Source organism: Syngnathus scovelli, chromosome 11 (genome assembly GCF_024217435.2).
Source record: "Syngnathus scovelli strain Florida chromosome 11, RoL_Ssco_1.2, whole genome shotgun sequence".
Lineage (NCBI taxonomy): Eukaryota > Metazoa > Chordata > Actinopteri > Syngnathiformes > Syngnathidae > Syngnathus > Syngnathus scovelli.
Window position 1 is genome coordinate 15,599,721 of NC_090857.1, and position 21,673 is coordinate 15,621,393.

Here is a 21,673-nt window from a genome sequence, read left to right on the forward strand (position 1 = left end):
ATGCCCTTCCAAAAGCCACTTCACTCACTGTTTGCTTCCACATATCACAACTGGTACTGTAGATCGACCCATCACCTTTGTCCTCATAATCAGTGACAGATCCGGCAAGTTTAATTCAGCAACCCACATCTGCCCATGTTATACTGTGAGGTTTAAACAATGAAATGTGAGGTACAGCCGACAACTTGTATTTGTCTTTCTGAGGAGTGGGCAGGACCACAGCAGCAGCTGCAAATGACCTGCGATCAGTGTACAGAGCAGTGATTGTCAAGGTTACTTCTGTGTCACTGAGAAAACTTTCAATATATTCATCTTGTAGATCAGTGAGAATGTTCATGGTGACATGTAATTGATTACAAGTCATTTCTGGTTCAGGTCGGGACAATTGTTATCGAGCTTCACTCAGTAAACTGCTTGGTAGCTTGGGATTCCGTTCAGGAGAGATGTCATAGGAACAACAAATCTGTTCACCTGCTTGTGCAGCATATGAGTCTACATCTCTCACTCTACATGCTTGTATGCCATCCTTTACTGGAATGATTGCAATTCCCAACCGAGTCATCAGATCTCGTCCCAGCAGGGCTATGACTCTCGTTTCATCATCTTTCACTACAACTAGATTGGAGATAATCTCCTTGTGTACCTGCCCATCAGCAGATTTTACCCAAATAGTGTTTTGGGAGGCCTTTAGATTAGGGACTTTAGTTTTTATTACTGTTTTACAAGCGCCGGTATCATACAAAAACTCTACATCACTTCCTCCAACGTTTACAGTAACATGTGGTTTTTCTTTTAATGCACTCAGAATGTCCCAGGCTGTATGGACATCTACTATTTCTTCCTCTGTAGGAGCACAAGAGGTCAAAGGGGAGGAATCTAGTCATGCTGAAAATTTGGCTTTTCCTCTGCCTCTTCCTCCACCCCTTGATTTTTTTTTTTCTAAAACACTCTTTTGACCAGTGTCCACGTTTCCCACAGTTCCAACAGTTGTCAGAATCTGAGAATTGTATGGTAGCCTTCGACCTTGTTAGCCTCTACCTCTTCCTCTGCCCCGTTGGGACCCTTGGAAGAAGACTGTTGTATCTTCATCTAGATCATCATCATCATCGTCTAGACGAAATACATCATAACTTTTGCCCTTTTTGATCACTTTTTCAGCATGTCTGGCCCACTGCATGGTGGTTGTAACACTAACAGTATCCACTTCCACCAAGTGTTTCCTTACCCAGTTGCCTATTTCAGGGCGGAAATTAGTGTGGAGTGTATTTTCAAGCTATTGCTGATAAGCACACTCAGCTGCATCATTGAATGGGATGCCACTATGCACCCTGAATTATTTTTCAAATCTTAAGAGAAAATCATCAGTATCTTCCCCAGGCTTTTGTTTTATTCCTGCCAAATGACCATAATTCGCTCGTCTTTGTAATATAGTTTGCACTCTTTGCAGAAGATCATTCCATTGTGCTGCATACTGCATCACACCGTTTTGTTGTCGATGGTGCCCCTGATTGATCATTGAGACACAGTTCCGGTCAGAACTCATCACTTACCAGTTCCAGACCCTCCAGTCTGTACCACCCCTTCAGGTGAGAGGAATTTTATCCTCAATTGCAAACACATCACCCCAACTTCAGACCTCTCTGGCCAATCATACTGCGCACACACAGTGTCATGTAACATGGGGGGAAGAGATGGTGCAAATGGTAAAATATGGATTGTTCACAGGAATAAATTGGCAGAGCTGAAATTCCAAATTTGTCCAAAAGATGGCGCCAGACCAAAACATGAGACCAAAAAAGGGGCCAAAATAAGCTAAGCAAGTTAAAATAGAAATAAAACAGGAACACGGTGTCGGATTGTAAGTCACGCATGGACTCACAAATGTGATTTTTACTTTTTGATTTCTTTGCTTGGCTAAAAATGTATTCTGTAACAGCTTAAAGCAATATTGTTAGTCAATTCGATCAAGGCACCCATCACTATGAGAAAAGTGGCGTGATATAAATTGTTTGGAGAAGCACAAATGTGATTTTTACTTTTTGATTTCTTTGCTTGGCTAAAAATGTATTCTGTAACAGCTTAAAGCAATATTGTTAGTCAATTCGATCAAGGGACCCGTCACTATGAGAATAGTGGCGTGACTTAAATTGTTTGGAGAAGCACAAATGTGATTTTTACTTTTTGATTTCTTTGCTTGGCTAAAAATGTATTCTGTAACAGCTTAAAGCAATGTTGTTAGTCAATTCGATCAAGAGACCCGTCACTATGAGAATAGTGGCGTGACATAAATTGTTTAAAGAAATAGATCAAAGGTTTGGATTTTTATTTCAGAGTTAATTGAAGCGTAACTTTAAAAGTTATTCTCATGAAACAGGAAGTGAAGAAAAGGGGAAGTGAAAGGTTTTACCAGGGGCTAGCTGTACATTTGGTGGAAAGAAATGCGTGGTCAGGGCGGAAACAGCTGCTGAAGGCAACAGGTGTCCGAGCGTGCGAAAACTGGGCAATCATACCCTATAGGAGGCGTGGGAAAACTGACCATTTTTATTCTATAGGGGCGTGGGAAAACTGGGCAGTCTTACCCTATAGGGAAGGTATAGAAGAAAGAAAGGGGGGGGGGGGACAGAGACGTCTTTAAAAAGTCCTGCAGGGGCAGCTACGGGGCTTTTTCCCCCAAAGAGCGCTCATACGTGAAGAAGCCCGAGGGAGTTTCAAGATTTTTTCCAGAGTCCCGGGATCTTTGTGTGATACGCAGGATCGCTGGGCTGAAATTAACTTGGATTTACTCCAAAAAATTGGACTGGACAACTTTACAGGAGAAACTAGGTGAGGGAAACGACTTTTATGTATTTTAGCGAGGGTGGGGAATAGTCATCGGGCCGTCGGCTCCCTCGAGGCCAGCCTGTTTTTCTAATTTGGATTTTAGAAGTAAGATCGAATTGATCACTCGACTTTGCTTCCACCAAAAATAGCACACAGCTGGTATCTACCTTTTCCCTCTTTCATGAACTGTGTTTTGCAATCGAATTGTTCTGCGATTGAATGATTTTATTAACACTGGTATCAGTGAGTGAAATTGTTCGGTTTCTGGAGTAATTGAGATTTGTAATGCTATTTCATGTTTCTTCAATAAATGTGTTTTGTATATTATTTACTTCGTTGTGCGCTGATTTGTACTGAATGTGCAATCGATGGTTTGGGGTTGATTTGACGATTTGATTAATGTGCGGGGGGTTATTATGGTATAACATAGGACCGTAATAAATAAAAGACATCAGACAATTTTAGAGAATTGAATAACTTTCGTAGTTATTTGAGACACGAGTGAATTTCAATCCGTTTGAAAGTTTGCTTCGTCTGAATAAATTAACGGAAGTGTTTAAATCGGATTATTGGTTTGGTGTAGAACTGAAAGTAATTTAATTATTTGAAGGGCGCAGGCCCGTTTCCCCTTTTGACGGGCCGCGTAAAAAGTAACTCCGAACATGTTAGAGAATTAAATAACTTTCGTAGATATTTAAGGGAAGAGTGAATTTCGTTAAAAGTGAATTTGTTTGATAATTTACTTCCTCTAAATAAAACAATGACGATGGTTAAAATAGATTATTTGAGTTGGTGAAGGATAAAAGTATTTCGATTGTCCGTCGGGCGCGGCCCAGTTCCTAAATTTGTCGGGCCGCGTCAAAGGTTAAACAGGACACGATCGAAAAATAGACTTGCCTTCCAAATTAATTACTGGGCAAATCTAAATAGAGTAAGACATTTTTTATTCGTTTTAAGAAAGTTGTTACTCTTTTTAAAGCAATCAAGTGGGGTGAAGCACTCCGACAGTTAAGTGCTAGATCTACATATAAGACGTTAGAATTAATAATATAAAGTGCATTAATTTTCTTCTTAAATGCTATTATTGTCACACTTTTATTAATTCGATTCTCTTTCAAATAAACAAGTTGGTCGGCTCGCTGCATGAGCGACCAAGTGGAACGGACCCATATCAACATTTACTTCGGCAAAACTAGTGCTTGGGTGCGCTATACAAACGAATCCCTGAGGTCTTAACAAAGACATCTAAAAATATCCGTAACATAATAAGAACTTCAAACAATAGCGGGGAGCCATCAATACGATGTGGTCACTTCGAAGTCTTGCCTCGAATTGAGTTACTCGGCTCGAGCTTCGGGTGACTTGAGAGGGATTGGCGTCGTACAGAAATTAGATTGATTCCTGTGGAGTTAATTTAACTCGGGTGGTTAGATTACGGACGAATCTCCGAACCCGGCTAAGACAAACCCGTTACCGGGAAGCCGGGGGCACCTTATTGAAAGAGGTGCGTTTGACAACAGTCATAGACGATCACATGCGCACGCACCCATCCACACACTCGCAGACACACACATCCGTCTCTATCACTCAGCTCTCCTCCCACACTAAGCAAAGTTAGTATGTTAGTGTGCAGGCAAACATTGACTCCTAATAGTAACTCTTCACATTTGGACATACTTGTCAACATGACCTATTGTAAAATCTCCAATTCAATTTTCCATAAACTCGCCCATCAGATTCATCGCAAATTGTCATATATGTCTATCTGGGGGGAGACGACTGTGGGACCCGCGTGTCAGGGGAGCCTCCATAACCTCAGATTGCTCCTACAAACTCGATCTCTATTAATTATCCTAATTAAATTCAATAAAGATGGGTTCGACTATTCCCTCTGGATTTTTACATCATCATTTGGCTCTCCCCCTTTTTCCTGTTGTCTAGCTCAAATATGTTTCTCAGTCTGGTTCTCTTTATTGCCCCTCTTGGCGAGTCTCACTCCCTCCTTTTTTCTCTTCCTAAAAATCCTGCCTGTCACACCATCCAGCACCTCTCCCTGCTTCCTTAAATCGCCACCTATTTCCACTCCTTTCAACCACTCCCTCGCGCGGTCTGCCCCCCTCTGCAAAGCACACAGGGAGCGCCAAGCCCTCTCCCTAGAATGGGCAGTTTTTAATGTAATTTACGTCATTGCTGTCCAGATCTTCTATCCTCAATCTCCCTTGCTGTCAATCCCTGTTAAAATGCCAAAATGCCCCTGTTCCTCTTGACTGAATCCACTTTAGTCCAAATGTCCTATTCTAAAATGTATCTAACTCGACTTCTACTTCTCTAGCCTGAGGAGCCAACATATCAGATCTCGCTCTTGTTCTTACCGTTTTAGCCTATTTGTTTTATCCAAATCTGTTCAATCTCTGACTATGATGCTTTTCTCTGTAGCTCTACGCATTATTCGATTTTTTATCAAATCTCCTCAGTTCTGTCTGTTAAAAAAATCGTATATATATATATATATATATGTTATCATTCATTTTCTAATGAGTTCTTGTTCATAATGTTACTGCTCAGTATGCTTGCTGCTTTGCCTTGCTTATTCTTATCTTGTGCAACAGAACAGAAGGATTACGGCTGGGTCAGGGGCGAGATGACGGTTGTGTCAAACAAGATACTGCTGACATCTCAGCGTCCACCAGAACAGATCGTGAAAACGACACGTCAAACGATGTGTCATGAACCTTCTGATCTTCCTTAAAGAACGTCAGTCACTTTCTCTTTTTATCTCTCGGAATCCAAGAAAGTTATTGATTGCTTAAACTGTTTTGCTGATATAGCCATATCTGCACGCAACACTTTGTGCATCACTTTTGTTTCTTTTCTTACGAGACGAAGCCCGCAATCTTTTCCCCCCCTCACCCTCAGGGGCTAATCGTCTCGCACTGTGGGTAGGGCGTTCCAAATAAAAAGAGCGAGGAGTGTAAACAGATTTTTAGTGTAGTCAGATTGTAGAAAGCAATCTGTATCGCACTCCTCGCGAGAAAAATCAATATTCTGCCTCACTTGTTTTTTGTCTGCTGATCCTTTTCTCTTATTCAGATATTCAGTTAGCACTTTGAACCTGACAGAAATTGGGGGCTCGTCCGGGATTCTCAACAGACCTATTTCGGGGGTCCGGCTGACTTTTCGACGCAGGACAAGTCCTTGGCCAAGGCATATAAAGAAACCCTTTTCACGGGGCTGACTCGATCAGTCGGTCGGACACCAGAGTGGTTGACGAGAACATCCGAGGAAAAGAACCAGCAGACTGTGAGTACGATTATTGATTCTGTTAAAAGGAATGAAAGTGCAGTGACAAGAGGTCACTTAAAACCTTGACAATTGTAGACCCTATCAAGTGCAATTAGAAACAGTTAAATTCCGCATGGGATGGTGGAGTCCCCTGACGTAAAAGTCAGTTAAATTCCACGGGAGGGCGGACTCCTCTGTTTTTCTAATAAGGTACAGGTAACCGAGAGCAGTTAAATTCCGCAGAAACATTTACGGGAGGGCGGACTCCCCTGCTTGCCTGTGAGACGATAAAAGTGTGCATTGTGTGTGTGTGTGTGTATGGTTTGACTGAGAGTGACCTCATTTGAGCTCTCCTCTATATAAACACACAGGATTGTAAACAGTGGCTTTGTGTGGACGGAGAAGCAAGGACTCTCCGCTTCCTCCGGGAAGGTGAAAGGAGACTCACGACACATCGAACATTTAACCACTGTCCTGTGAATAAAGTTGGCTTTAGGACATTGTAGGACATTCAAATTGCCAACTCCGAAGTTTAGAAAAATAAACCATGGGAAAATCAAATAGCAAACAAAAGCCGCTACCCCGACATGAATTAAAATGCAAAGATTGGAAATTGATGGAAGAGGTTGACCCCGAAAATATAAAATATCTTGACAAATGGATAACCGATTACAAATTTGATGGTCAGCTGAAAACAAATTCGTTGAATAACCTAAAGCAATCAATTGATGCTAAATGTGGCGTAAAGAAAAATAAAGACGGATATCATCTAATAGTACAATGGGAATTGGAAGCTGAGAAGAGAAAATGTGGGCAGATGAGAGGAAAATTGAAAGATAAGGAAGACGAAGAAAAGATAAAAAAGAACTTGCTGTTGCACAGGCAGGAACCTGATGAGACAGTGTCAGCGCGGGCTCGCTTGAAGACCGAAGCTGACAATGTGATGAATGAGGATGAGAAAAATGATCAAATTATAAAAACGGAGATTGCAGCACGCCAAAGCGAACCAATTTTTCCGTCTCTGTACCCCGAATTACCAAGCACAGATCATCCTCCTGAATATAGTGATTCTGCTCGTGGTATGTTGACGCGGAGCCGTGCTAAGTTGGGTCCCTCGGCTGACGCATACCCGATGATTCACGTGTCCGATCCTCATGATGATGGAGGACCCACAATTTTAGTATACAGAACATGGACCCAAGCTGGTATAAAATCAGCCATTGAGGGTATAGTGTTGCCCAGTGAAGATGTTGATCAATACTGTATCGACATTAAACAACTCATTGCTTCCTATAATTTGAGAGGCGATGAAGTACAACAGGTTTTCATGGCATCCTTAACCAAACATTGGGCAAGCGTTAAAGGCACCTGGAATCCTTATGATTTCCAGGGCCGTCCATTGGAATGTAACGGGATGCCATTACAAACAGAAATTGACCAACTATTGGGCAGGATAAAAATAAAATTCGAACGTAGAGCAAATTACAGAGACATTGGCCGAACCAAACAAAAAGAAGATGAGTTGTTTGAAGACTTTAGACACAGACTAGAAAAAGTGTTCAAAGCCAATAGTGGCTTGGAGCATGGAACTGATGTTTATGACCAACAACTCAAAAATGCTCTACATGCAAATTCGCGACCAGCAATGCAAAACTGGATCACTTTCATATGCAGAGGGCGTGGCTCACCTGTCAAATCTGACAGGTGAGCCGCGCCTTCATCCATCAGCTGATAAAGACGCGTCACCATCACATCTGTGACACTCTGACGAAGGCGGAAAAAACCGCCGAAACATGTCAGATGAATAACCTAAAACAATTTGTTTGATATAAAAGAAACCAGTGAAGTGATTAAATAAGGAAAAACAAAATGAACTTAGTACAATTATTACGAAGAAGTTATGGAGAGAACTGCGTCAAGGAATTTCGCCTCCTCGAAAAACTGACGAAAAAACGAGCCCGCTACAGAAACCACCTGAGGTTCAATCTACGCTGCCGAGACGAAGAGGTAACGCCGGCCAGCCTGACGATCAAGAACCCAATCCCGACCAGGAATGCGGAAAGGATTATCAGAAGAGTGCGGATGACTCTGGTCAAAGAACGGATACGCTGCACAACCAACAAACTCAACAACATCAACGATGAACTACAGCGGCTGACGGAACAATTCAAACACCGGTATGCCCTGGATAACAACACAGAAACAACACTACACGGACATTTAGATAATATACACAAACAGGAATTCGCTGCCACAAAAAAGCGACACATCGGGAAATTGGACAGACTCATCGCACAAAAGAAGGCACAACCGGATGACACACATATCAACGATAAATGGATTCACAATATGTCACGCCACAAACTCACCCAGGCAGAACGCAGCATACTAGCAAAAGGACTCAACTACGCATTCACTCCCAAAAACATACCCGTCGATGATTTCATTTTAGCCATGGAGTTAGCATGCGAAAAAATACATACCGTATTTGCCGGTGTACAGGTCGACTCGGTGTATAAGTCGACCCCCTAAAATTCGACGGAAATTTACGATTTTATGATATATCCTTTGTATAAGTCGAGCTCAATTGTTGCATTATATTAAACTTCAAAATTCACTATGCGAAATTTATTGACGAAATGTGTTCAAATTCCGGGAGGCCGTGCGCATGCGGCTGTTTATAAGCACCGCGGAGGAGATCGCGGCCGGCGAGCTCGCGCACGCCGCCCGGCACCAACGGGAGGCCGGAAATAGCTCCAAGCCGAGCGGATCGGCACTTTATAAGCACCGCGGAGGAGATCGCGGCCGGCGAGCTCGCGCACGCCGCCCGGCACCAACGGGAGGTCGGAAATAGCTCCAAGCCGAGCGGATCGGCACTTTATAAGCACCGCGCAGGAGATCGCGGCCGGCGAGCTCGCGCACGCCGCAAGGCACCAACGGGAGGTCGGAAATAGCTCCAAGCCGAGCGGATCGGCACTTTATAAGCACCGCGGAGGAGATCGCGGCCGGCGAGCTCGCGCACGCCGCCCGGCACCAACGGGAGGTCGGAAATAGCTCCAAGCCGAGCGGATCGGCACTTTATAAGCACCGCGCAGGAGATCGCGGCGCCTCATTGGACTTCCAGCGGGCCGCGCACTCGCGCACCCCGCCCGGTTCAAATTTTCTAAGTGCAACGCACAATGAGATGCATGAGAAATGACCTGCGTGAACTTGGCCCCCCCAACCTCGCAAAATTTAAGGAAAATAGTCCGATTCGTTTGTGCTTCGTTTGTGCCGGTTTGTGCAGCAAAAATCATCGTTTGTGCTGCTATGGTTTTTTAGTTATGAACGATTATTTTATAGGTCATCCAGAGTTCACCCAGCCCCCCCTTTCCCCCCAAATGGACCCAAAATGGTACCGTTCGTTTGTGCTTCGTTTGTGCTGGTTTGTGCAGCAAAAAGTTTCGTTTGTGCTGCTTCCGTTTCGGAGATATTAGACGTTTATTTTTTAGCGATGACGTCATCGAGCCCCCCCTTTTCCTCCAAATGGACCCAAATTGGTACCGTTCGTTTGTGCTTCGTTTGTGCTCGTTTGTGCAGCAAAAAGTTTCGTTTGTGCTGCTTTCGTTTCGGAGATATTACACATTTATTTTTGAGCGATGACGTCATCGAGCCCCCCCTTTTTCTCCAAATGGACCCAAATTGGTACCGTTCGTTTGTGCTTCGTTTGTGCTCGTTTGTGCAGCAAAAATCATCGTTTGTGCTGCTATGGTTTTTTAGTTATGAACGATTATTTTATAGGTCATCCAGAGTTCACCCAGCCCCCCCTTTCCCCCCAAATGGACCCAAAATGGTACCGTTCGTTTGTGCTTCGTTTGTGCTGGTTTGTGCAGCAAAAAGTTTCGTTTGTGCTGCTTCCGTTTCGGAGATATTAGAGCTGCGTGAACTTGGCCCCCCCAACCTCGCAAAATTTAAGGAAAATAGTCCGATTCGTTTGTGCTTCGTTTGTGCCGGTTTGTGCAGCAAAAATCATCGTTTGTGCTGCTATGGTTTTTTAGTTATGAACGATTATTTTATAGGTCATCCAGAGTTCACCCGGCCCCCCCTTTCCCCCCAAATGGACCCAAAATGGTACCGTTCGTTTGTGCTTCGTTTGTGCTTCGTTTGTGCTGGTTTGTGCAGCAAAAAGTTTCGTTTGTGCTGCTTCCGTTTCGGAGATATTAGACATTTATTTTTTAGCGATGACGTCATCGAGCCCCCCCTTTTCCTCCAAATGGACCCAAATTGGTACCGTTCGTTTGTGCTTCGTTTGTGCTCGTTTGTGCAGCAAAAAATTTCGTTTGTGCTGCTTTCGTTTCGGAGATATTACACATTTATTTTTTAGCGATGACGTCATCGAGCCCCCCCTTTTTCTCCAAATGGACCCAAATTGGTACCGTTCGTTTGTGCTTCGTTTGTGCTCGTTTGTGCAGCAAAAATCATCGTTTGTGCTGCTATGGTTTTTTAGTTATGAACGATTATTTTATAGGTCATCCAGAGTTCACCCAGCCCCCCCTTTCCCCCTAAATGGACCCAAAATGGTACCGTGCGTTTGTGCTTCGTTTGTGCTGGTTTGTGCAGCAAAAATTTTCGTTTGTGCTGCTTTCGTTTCGGAGATTTTACACATTTATTTTTTAGCGATGACGTCATCGAGCCCCCCCTTTTTCTCCAAATGGACCCAAATTGGTACCGTTCGTTTGTGCTTCGTTTGTGCTGGTTTGTGCAGCAAAAACTTTCGTTTGTGCTGCCTCCGTTTCGTAGATATTACACATTTATTTAATAGCGATGACATCACGTAGCTCCGCCCCCGTATTTACTTCCAAATGGACCCAAAATAAAATAGTGCCGTTCATTTGGGCTTCGTTTGTGCGGGTTTGTGCTGCAAAAAGTTTCGTTTGTGCTGCTTCCGTTTCGGATATATTAGGCATTTAACTTCTAGCGATGACGTAACCGTATTTCGTCGCGAATTTCAAGCTCCTGGACTGGAATGCTCCTGATGTAGGACGAATACAAGGTAAATATGTTCTTCGTTTTTTTTTTCTTCTTTTTATCTTGCAGAAAACTTTCACTGCGGGAAACGGCTTTTGGTACGAGGATATTTCTGTTCTTATTTTTTTTATTGTGCTTATCGATTAATTCCCTTGTTATCATTACGCCTATATGATCATTATTTTCAATTAAATCTGACGTGTAAAAGGTTCACTGCAACCTAAATACCTGGTGAGTCTATGTTTGTTCCAAAACATTGATTAATGCAACAATTAATACATGTATGTGAAGTTGATGACAGCCAGAAAAAGAAACTTGAAAACGTGAAAAAATAACTTTCTTTGTCAAAGGGAACATCATCAACATTTTTTACAACAATTCAAACAATGTATCACTGCAATGTGTAGAACACAGCATGCGGGAAGATTTTAGTGTTTACTGATGCTGCTTTTACTCCACTTCCCAGGTCATTATAGATCTCCCAGGCATGGCCTGCTCTTCCTCCCCCGGTTGGTCTGCGTCGTGAGCTCGGACTGCTCCGTCCTGGAGCATTGTTGGGATGCGTCGGCAGCGGGTCTGCGAGGCAGCGGGAGAGGGGCCAGCGCGGAGACATCGGGCCAGGCTTGCGGCCACCCCACCTCGCCCAGCCGTGCCTTCCATTCTACTGGCGTACGTTCGTTCGCGGGACGACAAGATGGGTTGCGTTCGCCTGATAAGATCCACGAACCGGACAGTGCGTGCCTGCTGTGTGCTCGTGTTCACAGTGGCCTGGTTGACTGTCATCTTTCCGGACTCTGCTGTGGATCGGGAGCGGCTAGCGTGCTATCACTCTTATTGTTCATCTTCTTGTTTTATTTTTCCTGTGTTGTTTACTTGTATGTGCGTTGTGAACTCTGTCTTGTTACCCTGGGATAGTGAGAAACGTAATTTCGATCGCTTTGTGTGTCTTGACATGCGGAGCTATTGACAATAAAGGAGACTTTGACTTTTTTGACTTTGATATGCAGTCCTCCTGCAGTATGCCACATAATGGCCAAGAGAATCCTGGGTCAGTCCTGGTTCAAAGCCAATGACAGCTCTTAAAGTAAATGTCTTCTCTTTTAGCTCCAGACTGGAGGGAAATTCAAGCAAGGCAACTTCCTTGCAACTGCTACCAAGGTCAATCCACACAAACTCTCCCAGATTGTAGCTGTGAGTGACATTACCTGAACACAGAGCCTTGCCTGTACTGTCGTCCTGTGTTTCGAATGAAGACGGACACTGGGAAGGGTTTTCTATTGGCCTGAGGCAGAGAGAGTCAGGAAGACTGAGTCCCTCTTCAGCAGCAGTCTGAAGAGAAGCCATGCCACAGGTCTGCAGGACAGCAATGTTTACACAAACAACTGAAACTTGCCTCGTTACTTGTTGGCTTAAACTGCAGTACTGTGAGGAGCATTGTTTTATCAAATGAACACTTGGGATATTCCTCATTGCGCTCTCAATTACAGTGGAGATGTGGCATTGTGCATCAATTTGGAGAGCACCAGAGGTCAGGAGGACAGGTTTGAATATTTGCCCCAGCAGTTCTGCCCTCTGTGAGTATACCTGTTGGTTCACACCCTGTGTTGTGATGGTTTTCACCAGGTGGAGGAATTGGTTCCCATGTTCATAGTTCAGAACAGTCTTTTCAAATGAAAAACTTTCACAGAAAGAACAGCATAAGCATTGCAAGACAGAATCAAATGCACAGGTATTGAGCACAAACACTTTTGATGTGCGAAGTTAACAGGCTGTTGATGATTCCCGTTTTTCAACAATGGTACCTTGACTTTTTTCCAGCCCACTCGTGTATCAATATGCAGCCATTCAGGACAAGGAGAAAGATATGACGTGATCTTTCTTTTCTTCGGTGGGACCGCTAAACCTCTCCAGTTTTCAACTGCACTGTCAGTAGATGCATCTGGCTCCGCTTCAGGATGAGATTTTTTTTCCCTTTTGTTTACTACTTCAGTTTGAGAAGTACTGCAGACGTTGTCAGGCTCTTTGACAGTCGTGGCATCACACTCATCCTTTTCACTTTTTTGTTTTGCAAAGCAAATCCGCATGTTTCCTTCAATGAAGGAAAGATGACGAGCAACAAACCGGTCCACACGAATGGGTAGGCTTTCATGCTTGAAAAGGCCTTTTTTTATGTTTTTGAACTCTGCTTCAACAGCTGCGGAACTTGCAGTGATGCTGGTGCTTTTGAAGAGAGGGACCATTATTGCTGTCCAGAGTGGCAAGTAACTTCCAAGTCTTGTTATTTGGGGTATAATCTCAGGGAGGAAGTGGATGTTGTCTCTATCCCCATCAGCCATGGCAAGTGACCTGCTCTCCTCACATATTTCTGTCACCCACTGTCGGACATTAGTCTGGATGTGTTGGTTTAATGCATCACCTGGTTCTTGTCCCTCATCTTCCTCATCTGAAATGGGGACAAATTCCTCCGCGATTTGCGCTCTCAAGTATTTCTTGCACTTTTCTGATGGGATAGGGGCTCCAGAACTGTCATTACCCTCTGTCTCACTCAGTGCCACAATGGTGATAGCACGGAGAAGTTCTTTTGCATGTTGCAAACATTGTGACTTAAGAAGCTGTGCTATTGATCTGACAAAGAAATCCTTAACACGAGGTCTTTTGTTTTTCAGGCAGTCCCATCGGCAGATCATCTTAATACAGTGTGCTACATCTACCCTGACAAAACATGGGGGTAGCTGTCCAGGCTGATTCCCATGTGAAATGTTAAAGCACTCATTGATGTAGCTCTTCAAATCAGGATGAGGGGTAAAAGCTTTGACTAGAGCTCCAAGAATCGCCAGCGAAAAGTCACTTACTGCTTCTTTAGGAGCAGATGCACCTGCATGGATCCATTCCTTCAGCCACTGTGTGATAGCATTAATATCATGCTTCTCTGACAACATCTGCACGACTGGGACACTGGAGCTGGTATGCCCTGTCATAACACCCTGATACAGGAAGATATGGCCAGACATGCCATTCGGCCTCATCAGTTTTTTAACTATTGAGCCCGTTGCATCAACACATAATATTGGGTGGGATTTCTTTAAGCTCTTGTACATATGCATTTGTGTTTGACTCCAATAGTGACAGAAAAACTTGTCAAGTCCAATGTCTTTGATGCTGTCACTGTGAGGTGCACTGTATTTCAACATCTGCAATGATAAAATTGGATTTTTGTCACCTAATGGCAAATCATTTTTCTCTTGCTTTGCCTTGCGCAGGGTGGCTAAATTTGGCTGGTGGCTTGGCTCAGGGTCTCCGAAGGTCATCAGTTTATTTGCCTGTGATGCTCGCCATACATGTGGTTCCAACCTGCTCTCACAAATTCCTTGGCTACCTGGACACGCAACTGTCCAGATAGAAACCGTTTTGAGCTACCAGTGTGCAGAGAGTCATCACTGTTCTTAATGAAACAGTTCAATATTATTGGACTGTTCATTTCTGGCTCTTCGCCACAGTTAATGTTGAGAAGGCCATGACACTCCTTGCAGTATCCTCTGATTTCGATATAATTATTTGAGACCAATGGATAGACCTTGGCTCTTTTAAAAACAAATGTGCAAGGAATTTGGACTGTTTTCCAGATTTGTTCATTTATGATGTGGGTCCAGATGCCAGGCTTCAAAATTCTATATTCTCTTTTTTTGGGTTCGACGGTTCTTATCTTTGTATTCAGCCTTTTCCGGAATGAATTCCATCCACTTGTCAAAAGGAATATGAAGCTGAAATGACCGTTCAGGGCCTCATTCCGAGCTTGCTTCACTGCTAGTTTCAGGATCAGTTTCATCATGACTGAATCCCAGAGCTGACCAGATATTGTGTCTGTTTGTTTTAACAAAGGTGTACAGAGCCTTTGCAGACATCTTCCTTTCCAACTGGTCACTCAGATCTCTCCACACAGTAGCACTTGGAGTGGCTACCTTACCATTTTCAAGTATGGCCTCTTTTGAGGAGCAGAGAACTGCAACAATTAAATCATTGTCCACTGATGGTTGTTTGGGCATCTAGTTGAAGGACAAATATAATCAGTTGTGTATTTGTCGCTCGAAAAAGTTGCGCGTCTTTGTTTTTCGCCACCCTGTTGCGATATGTCTTACCGGACTGCAGAGGTCACTTTGCATGGTAATTAGTTGGATAATACATGTGTAAGAATTGAAGAGTTATGATGTCAAGTGAAAATTTGTTAGAATAAAATACATGACACGGGGTTAATGAAGATGTATGATTATAATCATGCAAACAAATTTGTTTTGCGGCACAATCAATTGGTACCATTTTGGGTTCATTTGGAGGTTACGTCATCGCTAGAAATTAAATGCCTAATATATCCGAAACGGAAGCAGCACAAACGAAAGCTACGTGATGTCATCGCTATTAAATAAATGTGTAATATCTACGAAACGGAGGCAGCACAAACGAAAGTTTTTGCTGCACAAACCAGCACAAACGAAGCACAAACGAACGGTACCAATTTGGGTCCATTTGGAGAAAAAGGGGGGGCTCGATGACGTCATCGCTAAAAAATAAATGTGTAAAATCTCCGAAACGAAAGCAGCACAAACGAAAATTTTTGCTGCACAAACCAGCACAAACGAAGCACAAACGCACGGTACCATTTTGGGTCCATTTGGGGGGAAAGGGGGGGCTGGGTGAACTCTGGATGACCTATAAAATAATCGTTCATAACTAAAAAACCATAGCAGCACAAACGATGATTTTTGCTGCACAAACGAGCACAAACGAAGCACAAACGAACGGTACCAATTTGGGTCCATTTGGAGAAAAAGGGGGGGCTCGATGACGTCATCGCTAAAAAAATAAATGTGTAATATCTCCGAAACGAAAGCAGCACAAACGAAAATTTTTGCTGCACAAACGAGCACAAACGAAGCACAAACGAACGGTACCAATTTGGGTCCATTTGGAGGAAAAGGGGGGGCTCGATGACGTCATCGCTAAAAAATAAATGTCTAATATCTCCGAAACGGAAGCAGCACAAACGAAACTTTTTGCTGCACAAACCAGCACAAACGAAGCACAAACGAACGGTACCATTTTGGGTCCATTTGGGGGGAAAGGGGGGGCTGGGTGAACTCTGGATGACCTATAAAATAATCGTTTATAACTAAAAAACCATAGCAGCACAAACGATGATTTTTGCTGCACAAACCGGCACAAACGAAGCACAAACGAATCGGACTATTTTCCTTAAATTTTGCGAGGTTTTTAGCGATGACGTCATCGAGCCCCCCCTTTTTCACCAAATGGACCCAAATTGGTACCGTTCGTTTGTGCTTCGTTTGTGCTGGTTTGTGCAGCAAAAACTTTCGTTTGTGCTGCCTCCGTTTCGTAGATATTACACATTTATTTAATAGCGATGACATCACGTAGCTCCGCCCCCGTATTTACTTCCAAATGGACCCAAAATAAAATAGTGCCGTTCGTTTGGGCTTCGTTTGTGCTGCAAAAAGTTTCGTTTGTGCTGCTTCCGTTTCCGATATATTAGGCATTTAATTTCTAGCGATGACGTAACCTCCAAATGAACCCAAAATGGTACCAATTGATTGTGCCGCAAAACAAATTTGTTTGCATGATTATAATCATACATCTTCATTAACCCCGTGTCATGTATTTTATTCTAACAAATTTTCACTTGACATCATAACTCTTCAATTCTTACACATGTATTATCCAACTAATTACCATGCAAAGTGACCTCTGCAGGCCGGTAAGACATATCGCAACAGGGTGGCGAAAAACAAAGACGCGCAACTTTTTCGAGCGACAAATACACAACTATCTCCGAAGATTTAATAACAGTGAGTGACAGAAAGCGACTTTTTCTGGGAAGTGACCAACCATCGACCAATGTAAGTAAAGTGTGTTAAAAAAAAGTTCGAAAAAGAGCTCATACAATGTAGAATTAAAAACACCTCAGGTAGTCTGAATAGCTAGTTCGCTAACATTGTCTTATTAGACGTATGTAATTTGCACAGACCAAGAAAACTAAATTTCTAAAGAAAGCATGCTTGATACATTCTGCTGTCAAAATATTTTTCCCTTTGCATCATTTTTCCGTTCATGCATAGCAATTATAATGAACACACGTGTAATTTTAATTATTCAAGCAATGAATCCTGATTATATTTGTCCTTCAACTAGATGCCCAAACAACCATCAGTGGACAATGATTTAATTGTTGCAGTTCTCTGCTCCTCAAAAGAGGCCATACTTGAAAATGGTAAGGTAGCCACTCCAAGTGCTACTGTGTGGAGAGATCTGAGTGACCAGTTGGAAAGGAAGATGTCTGCAAAGGCTCTGTACACCTTTGTTAAAACAAACAGACACAATATCTGGTCAGCTCTGGGATTCAGTCATGATGAAACTGATCCTGAAACTAGCAGTGAAGCAAGCTCGGAATCAGGCCCTGAACGGTCATTTCAGCTTCATATTCCTTTTGACAAGTGGATGGAATTCATTCCGGAAAAGGCTGAATACAAAGATAAGAACCGTCGAACCCAAAAAAGAGAATATAGAATTTTGAAGCCTGGCATCTGGACTCACATCATAAATGAACAAATCTGGAAAACAGTCCAAATTCCTTGCACATTTGTTTTTAAAAGAGCCAAGGTCTATCCATTGGTCTCAAATAATTATATCGAAATCAGAGGATACTGCAAGGAGTGTCATGGCCTTCTCAACATTAACTGTGGCGAAGAGCCAGAAATGAACAGTCCAATAATATTGAACTGTTTCATTAAGAACAGTGATGACTCTCTGCACACTGGTAGCTCAAAACGGTTTCTATCTGGACAGTTGCGTGTCCAGGTAGCCAAGGAACTTTGTGAGGGCAGGTTGGAACCACATGTATGGCGAGCATCACAGGCAAATAAACTGATGACCTTCGGAGACCCTGAGCCAAGCCACCTGCCAAATTTAGCCACCCTGCGCAAGGCAAAGCAAGAGAAAAATGATTTGCCATTAGGTGACAAAAATCCAATTTTATCATTGCAGATGTTGAAATACAGTGCACCTCACAGTGACAGCATCAAAGACATTGGACTTGACAAGTTTTTCTGTCACTATTGGAGTCAAACACAAATGCATATGTACAAGAGCTTAAAGAAATCCCACCCAATATTATGTGTTGATGCAACGGGCTCAATAGTTAAAAAACTGATGAGGCCGAATGGCATGTCTGGCCATATCTTCCTGTATCAGGGTGTTATGACAGGGCATACCAGCTCCAGTGTCCCAGTTGTGCAGATGTTGTCAGAGAAGCATGATATTAATGCTATCACACAGTGGCTGAAGGAATGGATCCATGCAGGTGCATCTGCTCCTAAAGAAGCAGTAAGTGACTTTTCGCTGGCGATTCTTGGAGCTCTAGTCAAAGCTTTTACCCCTCATCCTGATTTGAAGAGCTACATCAATGAGTGCTTTAACATTTCACATGGGAATCAGCCTGGACAGCTACCCCCATGTTTTGTCAGGGTAGATGTAGCACACTGTATTAAGATGATCTGCCGATGGGACTGCCTGAAAAACAAAAGACCTCGTGTTAAGGATTTCTTTGTCAGATCAATAGCACAGCTTCTTAAGTCACAATGTTTGCAACATGCAAAAGAACTTCTCCGTGCTATCACCATTGTGGCACTGAGTGAGACAGAGGGTAATGACAGTTCTGGAGCCCCTATCCCATCAGAAAAGTGCAAGAAATACTTGAGAGCGCAAATCGCGGAGGAATTTGTCCCCATTTCAGATGAGGAAGTTGAGGGACAAGAACCAGGTGATGCATTAAACCAACACATCCAGACTAATGTCCGACAGTGGGTGACAGAAATATGTGAGGAGAGCAGGTCACTTGCCATGGCTGATGGGGATAGAGACAACATCCACTTCCTCCCTGAGATTATACCCCAAATAACAAGACTTGGAAGTTACTTGCCACTCTGGACAGCAATAATGGTCCCTCTCTTCAAAAGCACCAGCATCACTGCAAGTTCCGCAGCTGTTGAAGCAGAGTTCAAAAACATAAAAAAAGGCCTTTTCAAGCATGAAAGCCTACCCATTCGTGTGGACCGGTTTGTTGCTCGTCATCTTTCCTTCATTGAAGGAAACATGCGGATTTGCTTTGCAAAACAAAAAAGTGAAAAGGATGAGTGTGATGCCACGACTGTCAAAGAGCCTGACAACGTCTGCAGTACTTCTCAAACTGAAGTAGTAAACAAAAGGGAAAAAAAATCTCATCCTGAAGCGGAGCCAGATGCATCTACTGACAGTGCAGTTGAAAACTGGAGAGGTTTAGCGGTCCCACCGAAGAAAAGAAAGATCACGTCATATCTTTCTCCTTGTCCTGAATGGCTGCATATCGATACACGAGTGGGCTGGAAAAAAGTCAAGATACCATTGTTGAAAAACGGGAATCATCAACAGCCTGTTAAACTTCGCACATCAAAAGTGTTTGTGCTCAATACCTGTGCATTTGATTCTGTCTTGCAATGCTTATGCTGTTCTTTCTGTGAAAGTTTTTCATTTGAAAAGACTGTTCTGAACTATGAACATGGGAACCAATTCCTCCACCTGGTGAAAACCATCACAACACAGGGTGTGAACCAACAGGTATACTCACAGAGGGCAGAACTGCTGGGGCAAATATTCAAACCTGTCCTCCTGACCTCTGGTGCTCTCCAAATTGATGCACAATGCCACATCTCCACTGTAATTGAGAGCGTAATGAGGAATATCCCAAGTGTTCATTTGATAAAACAATGCTCCTCACAGTACTGCAGTTTAAGCCAACAAGTAACGAGGCAAGTTTCAGTTGTTTGTGTAAACATTGCTGTCCTGCAGACCTGTGGCATGGCTTCTCTTCAGACTGCTGCTGAAGAGGGACTCAGTCTTCCTGACTCTCTCTGCCTCAGGCCAATAGAAAACCCTTCCCAGTGTCCGTCTTCATTCGAAACACAGGACGACAGTACAGGCAAGGCTCTGTGTTCAGGTAATGTCACTCACAGCTACAATCTGGGAGAGTTTGTGTGGATTGACACTGACCTTGGTAGCAGTTGCAAGGAAGTTGCCTTGCTTGAATTTCCCTCCAGTCTGGAGCTAAAAGAGAAGACATTTACTTTAAGAGCTGTCATTGGCTTTGAACCAGGACTGACCCAGGATTCTCTTGGCCATTATGTGGCATACTGCAGGAGGACTGCATATGCCTGGGAGATCTATAATGACCTGGGAAGTGGAGTGAAAGCAGCATCAGTAAACACTAAAATCTTCCCGCATGCTGTGTTCTACACATTGCAGTGATACATTGTTTGAATTGTTGTAAAAAATGTTGATGATGTTCCCTTTGACAAAGAAAGTTATTTTTTCACGTTTTCAAGTTTCTTTTTCTGGCTGTCATCAACTTCACATACATGTATTAATTGTTGCATTAATCAATGTTTTGGAACAAACATAGACTCACCAGGTATTTAGGTTGCAGTGAACCTTTTACACGTCAGATTTAATTGAAAATAATGATCATATAGGCGTAATGATAACAAGGGAATTAATCAATAAGCACAATAAAAAAATAAGAACAGAAATATCCTCGTACCAAAAGCCGTTTCCCGCAGTGAAAGTTTTCTGCAAGATAAAAAGAAGAAAAAAAGACGAAGAACATATTTACCTTGTATTCGTCCTACATCAGGAGCATTCCAGTCCAGGAGCTTGAAATTCGCAACGAAATACGGTTACGTCATCGCTAGAAATTAAATGCCTAATATATCGGAAACGGAAGCAGCACAAACGAAACTTTTTGCAGCACAAACGAAGCCCAAACGAACGGCACTATTTTATTTTGGGTCCATTTGGAAGTAAATACGGGGGCGGAGCTACGTGATGTCATCGCTATTAAATAAATGTGTAATATCTACGAAACGGAGGCAGCACAAACGAAAGTTTTTGCTGCACAAACCAGCACAAACGAAGCACAAACGAACGGTACCAATTTGGGTCCATTTGGTGAAAAAGGGGGGGCTCGATGACGTCATCGCTAAAAAATAAATGTCTAATATCTCCGAAACGGAAGCAGCACAAACGAAACTTTTTGCTGCACAAACCAGCACAAACGAAGCACAAACGAACGGTACCATTTTGGGTCCATTTGGGGGGAAAGGGGGGGCTGGGTGAACTCTGGATGACCTATAAAATAATCGTTCATAACTAAAAAACCATAGCAGCACAAACGATGATTTTTGCTGCACAAACGAGCACAAACGAAGCACAAACGAACGGTACCAATTTGGGTCCATTTGGAGAAAAAGGGGGGGCTCGATGACGTCATCGCTCAAAAATAAATGTGTAATATCTCCGAAACGAAAGCAGCACAAACGAAACTTTTTGCTGCACAAACGAGCACAAACGAAGCACAAACGAACGGTACCAATTTGGGTCCATTTGGAGGAAAAGGGGGGGCTCGATGACGTCATCGCTAAAAAATAAACGTCTAATATCTCCGAAACGGAAGCAGCACAAACGA

General features: G+C 43.1%; 1 long non-coding RNA gene across 13 annotated transcripts; it reads left to right on the forward strand.

The window, feature by feature from the left end:
* The first annotated feature begins 10,995 nt into the window (after positions 1-10,995).
* LOC137840757 (uncharacterized) lies at positions 10,996-14,333 on the forward strand. Of its 13 annotated transcripts, none has more exons than XR_011087764.1 (4): positions 10,996-11,134; positions 12,214-12,267; positions 12,363-12,838; positions 12,928-14,333. It is a non-coding gene; the product is annotated as an uncharacterized lncRNA (long non-coding RNA). The 13 variants fall into 13 exon arrangements; XR_011087762.1 differs by having other exon boundaries at positions 10,997-11,134; positions 12,325-12,838; XR_011087758.1 differs by lacking the exon at positions 10,996-11,134 and having other exon boundaries at positions 11,143-12,460; positions 12,597-12,650; positions 12,733-12,838.
* Positions 14,334-21,673: the final 7,340 nt, after the last annotated feature.